The sequence below is a fragment of the Dermacentor variabilis genome, chromosome 11 (genome assembly GCF_050947875.1).
Source record: "Dermacentor variabilis isolate Ectoservices chromosome 11, ASM5094787v1, whole genome shotgun sequence".
Lineage (NCBI taxonomy): Eukaryota > Metazoa > Arthropoda > Arachnida > Ixodida > Ixodidae > Dermacentor > Dermacentor variabilis.
Window position 1 is genome coordinate 89,317,910 of NC_134578.1, and position 9,921 is coordinate 89,327,830.

The window sequence follows — 9,921 nt, forward strand, 5'->3', positions numbered from 1 at the left end:
TACTGAGGCTAAAGTTGGTGGGTCCCTAATGACGGGTCCTCACTACAGCTGCAGCAAGTCCCCATACCTGGATCGGCAAGGACTATCTACTGCGACATGTCAACAGCACGCAGCAGTCCTTACATGCACCTTTCCCATTTCCGTGGCCTCTTCAACCAGCTGCATAATGTCAGCCATACCGGCTTACGCGCCTCTACATGCCTCGTGGCCGACTGCTATGTCTGGCCCTCCATGAAGCGGTATCGCCGCACCTGGGCGCGCTCCTGCAGTAAATGTCAGTGCGCTAAAGTCACCAGTCACGTCACTTCACCGCTGCGAGCATCCCCCCCAGCCCTACGGTCGGCTTAAACACGTCCACCTTGATATCATAGGTCCCTTTCCCCCAGCTGGACACTACGCTACTGCCTCACCGTCATCAATCGGTACACTCGATGGCCTGAGGCTAGGCCCCTCGAGGGAATCACAGCGGAAGACGTCACCTCGGCCTTCTTCGGCGGCTGGATTTCTCGCTTCGAGCCCCCTTGCCGCGGCACCACCGACCAATAACGACCGTTCAAATCGCACCTTTTCAGGCTTCTGGAGCTGCCCATCGGGTTCGAGTGCTCTAGGACCACCAGCTACCACGCCTGCGCCAGCAGGATGATCTAGCGTTTCCACCGACAGTTCAGAGCAGCCCTCACGTGCCATCTGGACTCAACCTGGCTCGAAGCTATCCCATCCGTCACCCTAAGTCTTCGCGCCACCTTCAAGCCGGACATTCAGGCTACACCCACAGAGCTCGTCTACGTGGAACCACTCCGTCTTTCGGGCGAATTTCTTGCTGCACCGCCATCCACCACCGCAACGTCAAATCCCAACAATTTCGTCGCCCGGCTCCAACGCACCATCCCTTCCCTCCGCCCGTCACCCGCAGCTCACGAATGTGAGACTGTCCCTTTGCCTTTCGTCTTGAAGGATCTGGCAACGTGCACGCACACTTTTCTCCACGACGACACTGCCCGCAGGCCTGGGTAGGGTGCGCTGCCTTACAGCGTACCCTACGCAGCTCTTCATCACGACGACAAAACCTTCACCCTGCGCGTTAACGTGAACGACATCCGCGTCGCTGTCAACCGGCAGAAGCCAGTCTACATCGATTCCGCAGAACCAGGAAATACCAGTGCAGCAACAGGCGTCCATCCACGACACCCGTCATCGCAGCCATCTTCTGTCACTACACGCTGTAGACGTAGGGTACGCTGCACAGATTTTTACAAGCCCTGAGGACTCTCCCCTCCCCGGAGAGGGGTGGAGGGTGTTGTGGTAACATACTCTGCGCATTTTTCCACGCAGCCTACGCCTTGTTATCATCCGGTCCAGCGTAACACGGCTACACGCTGCACTGCGTTACCGATAAAACACAGCGCCGCCGCTGCGTCACCTGAGGTATGCGTCACCGACGGTGGCTACAAAAACAGGCTACCCGGCTGGGAAAAGTTTCTTTTTTCCTTCCGCTACCGAGACGAGCGTAGCGTTGGTATGCTCAGTAATGTGGAAAGTTGGGCTAGGTGGTGATTATTCATCATACCATGCTGGTCAAGCACCGAACGGACACGGACAAAGGCAAGACACACAAGCAGTGAGGGTCGTCTTTTCTGTGTGTCTTAACTTTGTCCGTGTCCGTGTGTTGCCTCACCAGCAAGGTATGATGATGGATTACCGCTGCCATCGGTAAACGAATAAACAGTTGTTACGTTTTATATTGGGATTCGTGCTTCAGCAGACACGACATTCCACAAAAGTAAGACGTGGTTTCAGCAGCTCTGGTTTTCAAATAGTATAACATTTCGCTGCGTATACGGCATGCGTGAACATACAGCGCCAATACGCCCAAACTATGCGGATCCCAACAGCACTGCGAGTGCCGACACTGATGTTGGAAACTCACCTATTACAATAAGAGAAAAGAGCGAAGGCGTCAGAAATTTCTTAAGCACTGTAGTCATTTAATCCGAAATTTGAATCATTTATTCATTTAATCCTTCCTGCCAGACTCCTGCCACTTGTGCATATTCCTCAAGTGAGTGGGATCACCCATTGCGGGGAACTGCAGCAAAACACAGCGCTTATATTTTGCATTATTAAGAGGAGAGGAACCTTAATTAAAAACATAATAAATGAATGTCCACCTCTAAAAACTACAAGTATTTGTGGTAACATCTAAAAGGCAACATAGCTTTGAAGTATCACGGAAAGAGGCTTTCAGAAGCCGCAATTGTTGACCTCTCTGTGCTTTCAAGCTGTAATGAATGGTGACTATAACTTGGTGGAAACACAATTTTTTTCCGCTGCATTTGCCCATATACATCTATTGCTTATCAAAGAACGAATACAAACTTTCGATTGAGTTTTACCGAAATCAACCTAAATATATTTTTCCATTTATATTTTCAACAAACTGGAACTTGAAGTCTACAACAAGCATCCAAGCAATAAGGTAAGCGTTTTGTTCGTTTTCGGCAGAGGCATAGCGCAGATTTTGTGGAATCGCAGGTGCCGAAATGCAGAGCGAATGGTCCCATACCAGCGACTAATATTGCTAATTCTTTATCAAGCTAATGGTTCATCAACGGAATTTCACAACTTTCTGCCCCTCGCATTGTTAGCGATTATGGTTATTGAGGCATTAGAAAAATTCCCCCCACCCCAGCAAACTGAAAAAAAAAATATTATTATTCGCCAAGATTCTAATAATACAAAAAAGCATTCTTATAATCTGATATTTTGTGTAATACTAAATAATATACTTTATTTAAAAATATTATAAAGTGCGTGATAAAGGACACAACTTGAACTTTTATGTGCAAAGGTACGAAAAATTATGTTGACAAAGGAAGCTGCGGAAAAATATACAAATATCCGTAGGCATATTGTTATACCTGCATAACTTCGTGCAACATTTCGCGAATATTTTCTGTCAGCAACGCTGCATATTTTATCCTCCATTATGCAGTTGCGCATAACTGCATATTTTTTATTTAAGCCCACTAACAAGACATACATGTTTCTTAGGGCTCACTTTGCCTCAGGCTGAGCGAAATGAGACTAAATAACCCTGACCTGGAGCAAGGCCTACCAGAAATACAACTCATGAGGGCTCACTGAGACCACACTCTATAATTCTCACACATACACTGAATAAAAAAGAATTCTCGGGAAAGTCATTCGGACTCAAACTCCAGCCCAAATCAATCGGACTAGAGCTCAATAGAATGATGCACAAGCAAGCTGCCAAAGCCCCAACATCTAACAGACTCATATACTCAGTTGGGGAGATTCAGACTCGCAGATTCAGGAGCTCAGACTCACCGAAACTGAAGGAACCACACCCATAAAGTCTGACGCTTATCCCTCACGCAAGCTCACAATAAGCCTCAGAACAAAAATTCATCGAGAGTTACCATAGACACGTGTCTACGTCCGCTGTCGTCCAAACTCGCAAGTTTAAAGCATGGCTCATCTTCCAGCAGCGATAAATGAATGAAAGAGAAAACAGTTGCTTTTGCTACAGTTTCCCCGACAAGGAAACAGCGATTTTATTTTGATAATGGTTATATAAACCATTCAGTAATTTTCTGTATATCTCGGTAGTCATATTCTAATTTGCACATCTTGATGCAAAAACATGGCTCATGCGTATTATGTTTCATTGCCTTCTTTAGAATGTCTCAACAATTGAAAACGCTAATACATCTATAAGAAAACGCCTGTAGAAAAATTTATATAAGAATCAGAAATTGTCACCCACCATGGTTGCTTAGTGGCTATGGTGTTGGGCTGCTAAGCACGAGGCCCTGGGATCCAATCCAGGCCACGGCGCCCGCTTTTCGACGGGGCGAAATGCGAAAACACCCGTGCACGTTAAAGGATTGAGGTGCACGTTAAAGAATCCCAGGTGGTCCAAATTTCCGGCTTCCCACACTGCGGGGTGCCTCATAATCAGACAGTAGCTTTGGCATGTAAAACCACATAATTTACTTTTTAGAATATATGTCATCTATGCAGATCGTACAGATTTGACGAAAAGTGGCCAACACAACGGGTATTTAAGGAAGCATTGCCGAAAATATATGAGATCTGTATGATGTGTTTCGCATACTTAAGGATACTGCGTACGAAGTGTATGTGATCCATATGATGTGCTATGAGAATACAAATAACATGTCTGAGATGCCTGTTGTGTGCTGCGCAAACCTGACGTGACTGCATATAATGCCCAGGAGATAGCACATGATGCAGAATCTTTGAATATGACTGCAAGTTGCATACTGATGCAATACAGGTAACAAAAATGTTTTATCAGCCGACTTCGTGCGTCAGAATGGTAGCCGCAGGACAGGGTTTTCTGAACGTTGAATTCATACACAGGTGTGTAGGCTTTTGGTTGGTAACTGATGTGCGAATTTCGAGGAATTGTTTTCCGAGAAGAATATATATATATATATATATATATATATATATTTATTGGGCGCAACTTGTGCCCTGGGCGAAATGAAAAGCACTGCCCCGTTCTGAACAGGAGATCAAGAATGCCTTCTTCTTCTCTCTCGAACGTCGCTTCACCTCTTCTTTTTGTAGACGCTGACAACGGCCACCAACGATCTGATTGCGTGCGACGAAAACACGTGCCATTATTTCGTCGTCCTTTCCTCCAATACGCCGTTGTCATCTTGAGGGGGCGCACGAACCTGTGCGCATTATTTAAATATGTTTCTGCCTTGTATCATTATGTCCTCTACCCGCCGTGGTTGCTCAGTGGCTATGGTGTTGGGCTGCTGAGCACGAGGTCGCGGGATCGAATCCCGGCCACGGCGGCCGCATTTAGATGGGGGCGAAATGCGAAAACACCCGTGGGCTTAGATTTAGGTGCACGTTAAAGAACCCCAGGTGGTCAAAATTTCCGGAGTCCTCCACTACGGCGTGCCTCATAATCAGAAAGTGGTTTTGGCACGTAAAACCTCAAATATTATTAATATTATTATGTCCTCTCCAAAACGCATCGTCCCGAGGAGGAGGAGGAAAAACCTTATTTGCTGTAATTCATTAGAAATTAGCGTTGGCAGATGTGGTCGGCCGTCTTCACCGTCTTCTTCCCCATCTGCCCATGGTAGACGTCCCTATTCCAGGGCACCACTGAGGGTGGCCACTCGGTGAGCGTGCCTTACTAGCCTATGCTGGACTTTCGGGTCGCTGCTGGAGAGCACCCTCTCCCATTGCTCCGAACTCGGGTCTTTTATTTGAAGGAATTTGTTGATTGTGAACGCGTCCCCATGTAATGTGATATTAGGTGGGCTTGGCGCCGCACCAGGGGCAAATGTCTCTATACTGGGTTGGAAACAGCTTGCTTAGTGTGTTTAGATTTTGGTATGTTCCTGTTTGCAGGCTCTCCCATGAGGTTGCTTCATGCTGATTTAGGCTGTTGTGGGGTTGAGCTTATTTGATTCGGACCCCCTTATAGTATTTCAGAATGCCTGAGTAGCTTGGGTTGACTTGTATGGGTACCTCAGGGTCGGTGCTTGTGGCCGCTCGGTTTTTGTGCTCTTGAGTTGCCTTGTCCGCCCTTAGGTTCCCTTCTATTCCATCGTGTCCCGGTATCCAGAAAATTGTATGCCTGACTTTTCTTTAGCCCTGCAGGAGTGGATGATGTGAAGCGCTCTGCGTCCTATTCTGCCATTCATGTTATTTCGGCACGTAGCTTGCGAGTCGATGACTATTATTAAAGATCTTTCGGATCGGTAGCCCTCCACTGCCGCTTGAGGTACGGCTATTTCCTCAGCTTCCGTTACCGAGTAGTCCTTCATTGACGCGCTGCTGACCTCTTTGTAGTCCGGGCTTATTACTATAGCAGGTGGCCTTACTATGTTTGTGTCCCTTTCCTTGTCGTATACTGCAGCATCTGTGTATACTATTGTTTTTTTTTTGTGGCCAGGTACTTTTCGACGTATTTCGCCCTTGCGTCCCTTCGCACCGTTGGGTGGTTTTGGGTCCATGTTTTTGGGTCGGTGGCTAACAGTGTATGTTTTCCGATATTCATCAGGAATCCTCTCCGTTCTTTGGGCGTCTATGATTGATTCCGCGAAGCATAGCCTTATTAGCAGTACTCTTCCCGTTTTGGTCTGCTACAGTATTATGAGCTGGGCGATACTTTGGGCTTCTTTTAGTTCTTAGAAGGTGTTGCTTAAACCAAGTGCCATTAGTTTCTCTGTCGATGTACTGTTTGGCAGGTGAAGTGCTGCATTATGCGCTATGCGTAAAATGGTGTCTGCTTCTTGTATTTCATGTTTGGTGGAGTTGAAGTACGGGAATGAGTATGCGACCCTGCTGACCACCAGGTTCCCAACCAGCTTAAGTGTGTCTCCTTCTTTCATCCCATATTTCTTTTGTGACACACGCGTGATCATGCGTGCTATTCGGGTTGTAGACTGCTTGAGTGTTTCCAGCGTTTGGGTGCAGCGCTGTTTCGATTGCACCCGCATTCCAAGGATCCTGATTTGTTGGCTTTGCGGTGTCGGCTGCCCCTCTACCCGCATGTTAAGGCTTTCTTTGCTTTTCTTGCCCCGTGTAATTCTCAGAATCTCGGATTTCTCCGTGGAGCACTCAAGGCCTCTTTCCCCGACGTATTCTTCCACGCAAGTGGCTGCTTCTTGCAGATAGCTTTCTTTTTGGCACAGCGAGCCTTTAGTGGCCCAGATGGTGATGCAATCTGGATACATGGCGTGTTGTATACCTTCGGTTTTGCTTAGTTTATGGCCTTCGGTTGTGCTTGGTTTAGGCCAATAATTTCGATGTTAAAGAGTATCGGGGAAATTACTGAACCTTGGCGTATCCCCTTCTTTGGCGAGGGGAATTTTTCGGTCGGATCTCTCACAAACCTATTGTTGCTGTTCTATTGGGGAGGAATGCTTTGACGTATCCGTGTACTTTCTTCTGGCAGTGTACGCTGTTAATGCCTTCCACGATTTGCCGCGTGGCTGACACTGTCAAAAGCTCCTTTTATGTCTGGTGCCATTAAATCGTGTTCTCCGTTGTATGGTATGTTGCCGAGAACCTCATGTTTAATTTGGAGAAGAACATCCCGTGTCGAAAGCTTGGATCGGAAACCAAACATACTATGGGGGTATAGCTCGTTTTCCTCCATGTAATGTTGTAGTCTTTTTGTTACTATCCTCTCATATAATTTGCCTAAGCACGATGTGAGGGAGATTGGTCTTAAGTTTGTTACCTGCAGCTTTTTGCCTGGTTTGGGGAGCATTACAATCTCGGCGTGTTTCAATTCCTCTGGTACCGTTTCTGCAGCCCAGTGTTGGTTGAGGAAGGTGGTGAGTTGTTCCACCAGTTCGTCCCCTAGGTTTCGAATAAGTGAATTTCTGATTTTGTGCGCGCCCGCTGCTGTATTCTTTCTTACGCTTCTTATGGCCGCGTACACCTCTTCTTTTTTGATTGGCCTCTCCAGCAGCTCGTTTTCTTTCCCTTTGTATTGTTGTGTGCAGGACGCCGGGTTGTCATGTCCGAAACACTTGACTCTGACCTGCTCTAGCAGTTCAGAGTCCGGTCCCTAGAATTGGTGTACCAGGCGGTGTATGGCCTTATTTTTTTCAGATTTTGTTTTTGTTGGGTCCAGGAGCGCCTTGTGTATGTGCCATGATTTCGCCGTGCTAAGGGTTCCGTTTAGGGGCTCGCTAAACTGTTGCCAGTTTTGCCAAGTCAGCTGAGCCGCATACTCCTCGGCCTCCTTGGTTATCTCCGATGCGTAAAGCGACTAAATTGTTCACTAGGTATTGTCCATACTAAAGTGGTATATGACACAGAATAGAACTTTGCTCGAATATTCACTGTCTGTCATAATATGGCTTCAGTCTGACCACATGTACTGTTTCTGTGCGACACCGGCAAGGGCAAACTGAGATGCGAGTGCGTGCGGCGAAAACACGTGACATTATTTCGTCGTCTTTTCCTCCAATACGCCGTTGTCCTCTTGAGGGGGCGCACAAAGCTGCACGCGTTATTTAAATATGTTTCTGCCTTGTATCATTTCCCCACCTCCACAACGCATCGTCCCGATGCGTAATGCGACTGAATTGTTCACAAGCTGTTGCCCATAGTAAGGTGGTATTTGGCACAGGATAGATGCTTGGTCGAATATTCACTGTCTGTCATAATATGCTTCAGTCTGACCACATGCACAGTTTCGGTGCGACGCCAGCATCGTGATGAGCTCACTTGTCCTTTTGGCGTGCCTTCGTAGTTCAGGGGACTGATGCGGCGAAGTACTCGGTAAGCGGCGAAATAACGGCGCAATAGCTTTTCGGGCAGGCCGCGCTTCCGCACGGGAATCCACACCCATACTCTGTCGCCTGGTGCATACTCGACTTCCCTTCGCCGTAGGTTGTATCTGTCCGCGTCGATGCCCTGCCTTTGTTGAATGCGATGTCGTGCCAGCTGACGTGCTTCTTCGGCACTCTGTGTAAAGTCGCTGATGTCAGGGTTCTGTTGTGTACTGTCGATGACAGACAGCATTGCATCCAAGGATGTGGCAACTGTTCGACCGAAAACAAAATGGAATGGCGTTACTTGAGTGTCTCTTGCAATGCGGTATTGTAGACGAATGTCGCATAGGGTAGTATCTTGTCCCATGTACGGTACTATAAGCCTACGTAAATTGACAACATATCGGTCAGCGTCCTGTTCAATCACTCGGTTAGCCAATTTGTTTGAGGGAGATAGGCAGTTCTTTTCCTGTGGCTGGCTAGAGTCAGTTTCTTAATGACTTGCGTAAAATCGGCTGTGAACGAAGTTCCTCGGTCCGTGATAATATTTGCAGGGGCGCCGTGTCATAATACTATCTTGGGGACAAAGAATTCAGCCACTTCAACGGCCGTTGCGCTGATTTGAGAGGATGTCTCGGCATATCAGGTTATGTAATCCATCGCTACTACAATCCATCGTTTCCCTGATGACAATGTCGGAATTGGACCGAGCAAGTCCATTCCTACTTATTTGAATGAGGCTCCTGGGGGTTTTAATGGAGGCGCTTTGCGTCTTTGGCAATCCCGACATGTTCGTAAATAATGCTGCACTGAATTCAATAGCTTTGGCCAGTACTACTTATCATAAATTCGGGCGAGCGTTCTGCTCACTCCGAGGTGTCCTGCTGATGGGTCATCGTGACTGGCTTCCAAGGTTTCGGATCGCAAAGCTGAAGGAACGACGAGTAGAAATTTCTCTGTGCTCTGCTCAAATTTTTTTTTGTACAGGACGCCATTTCTCATCACATACGGTGACAATCCCCGGCAGAAAACTCGCGGAACATGGACGAAGTCTTCCTCGAGGTGCCTGATGAGTAGGAGCAACTCGGCGTCAAATTGTGGGTGTTTGGCCATTTCAAATGTGGTCACAGCTCGAAAAAACGGAAAGTGGTGCCCTTTCAGAAGAGCAGATTCGACCGGCGCACGGATAAACAATCAGCGTCACTGCGCTTGCGACCTGACTTGTACACGACCGTTACGTCGTATTCCTGCAGTTGCTGCAGCCTCAGACTCCATCTGGCAAGTCGTCCAGAAGGGTCTATCAGGTTTGCAAGGCAGCACAATAAGTGATGGTCGCTTATTACTCGGAACGGTCTAAGGTATAAGTATGGGCGGAATTTTTCTATGGCCCATATAACTGCGAGGGATTCTTTTTCTGTGGCTGAATAATTGGTTTCAGCCCTTAAAAGAGTGCGGCTGGCGTACGCAATCACTCTTTCCTCTCCGTTTTGCCATTGAGCGAGGACGGCACCGAGACCTAAATTGCTGGCCTCTGTGTGGATGTCTGTTTCCGCTTCCTCATCAAAGTGCGCAAGGACCAGGTGGTTTTGAAGTCGCCATCGTAGCTCATTGAATG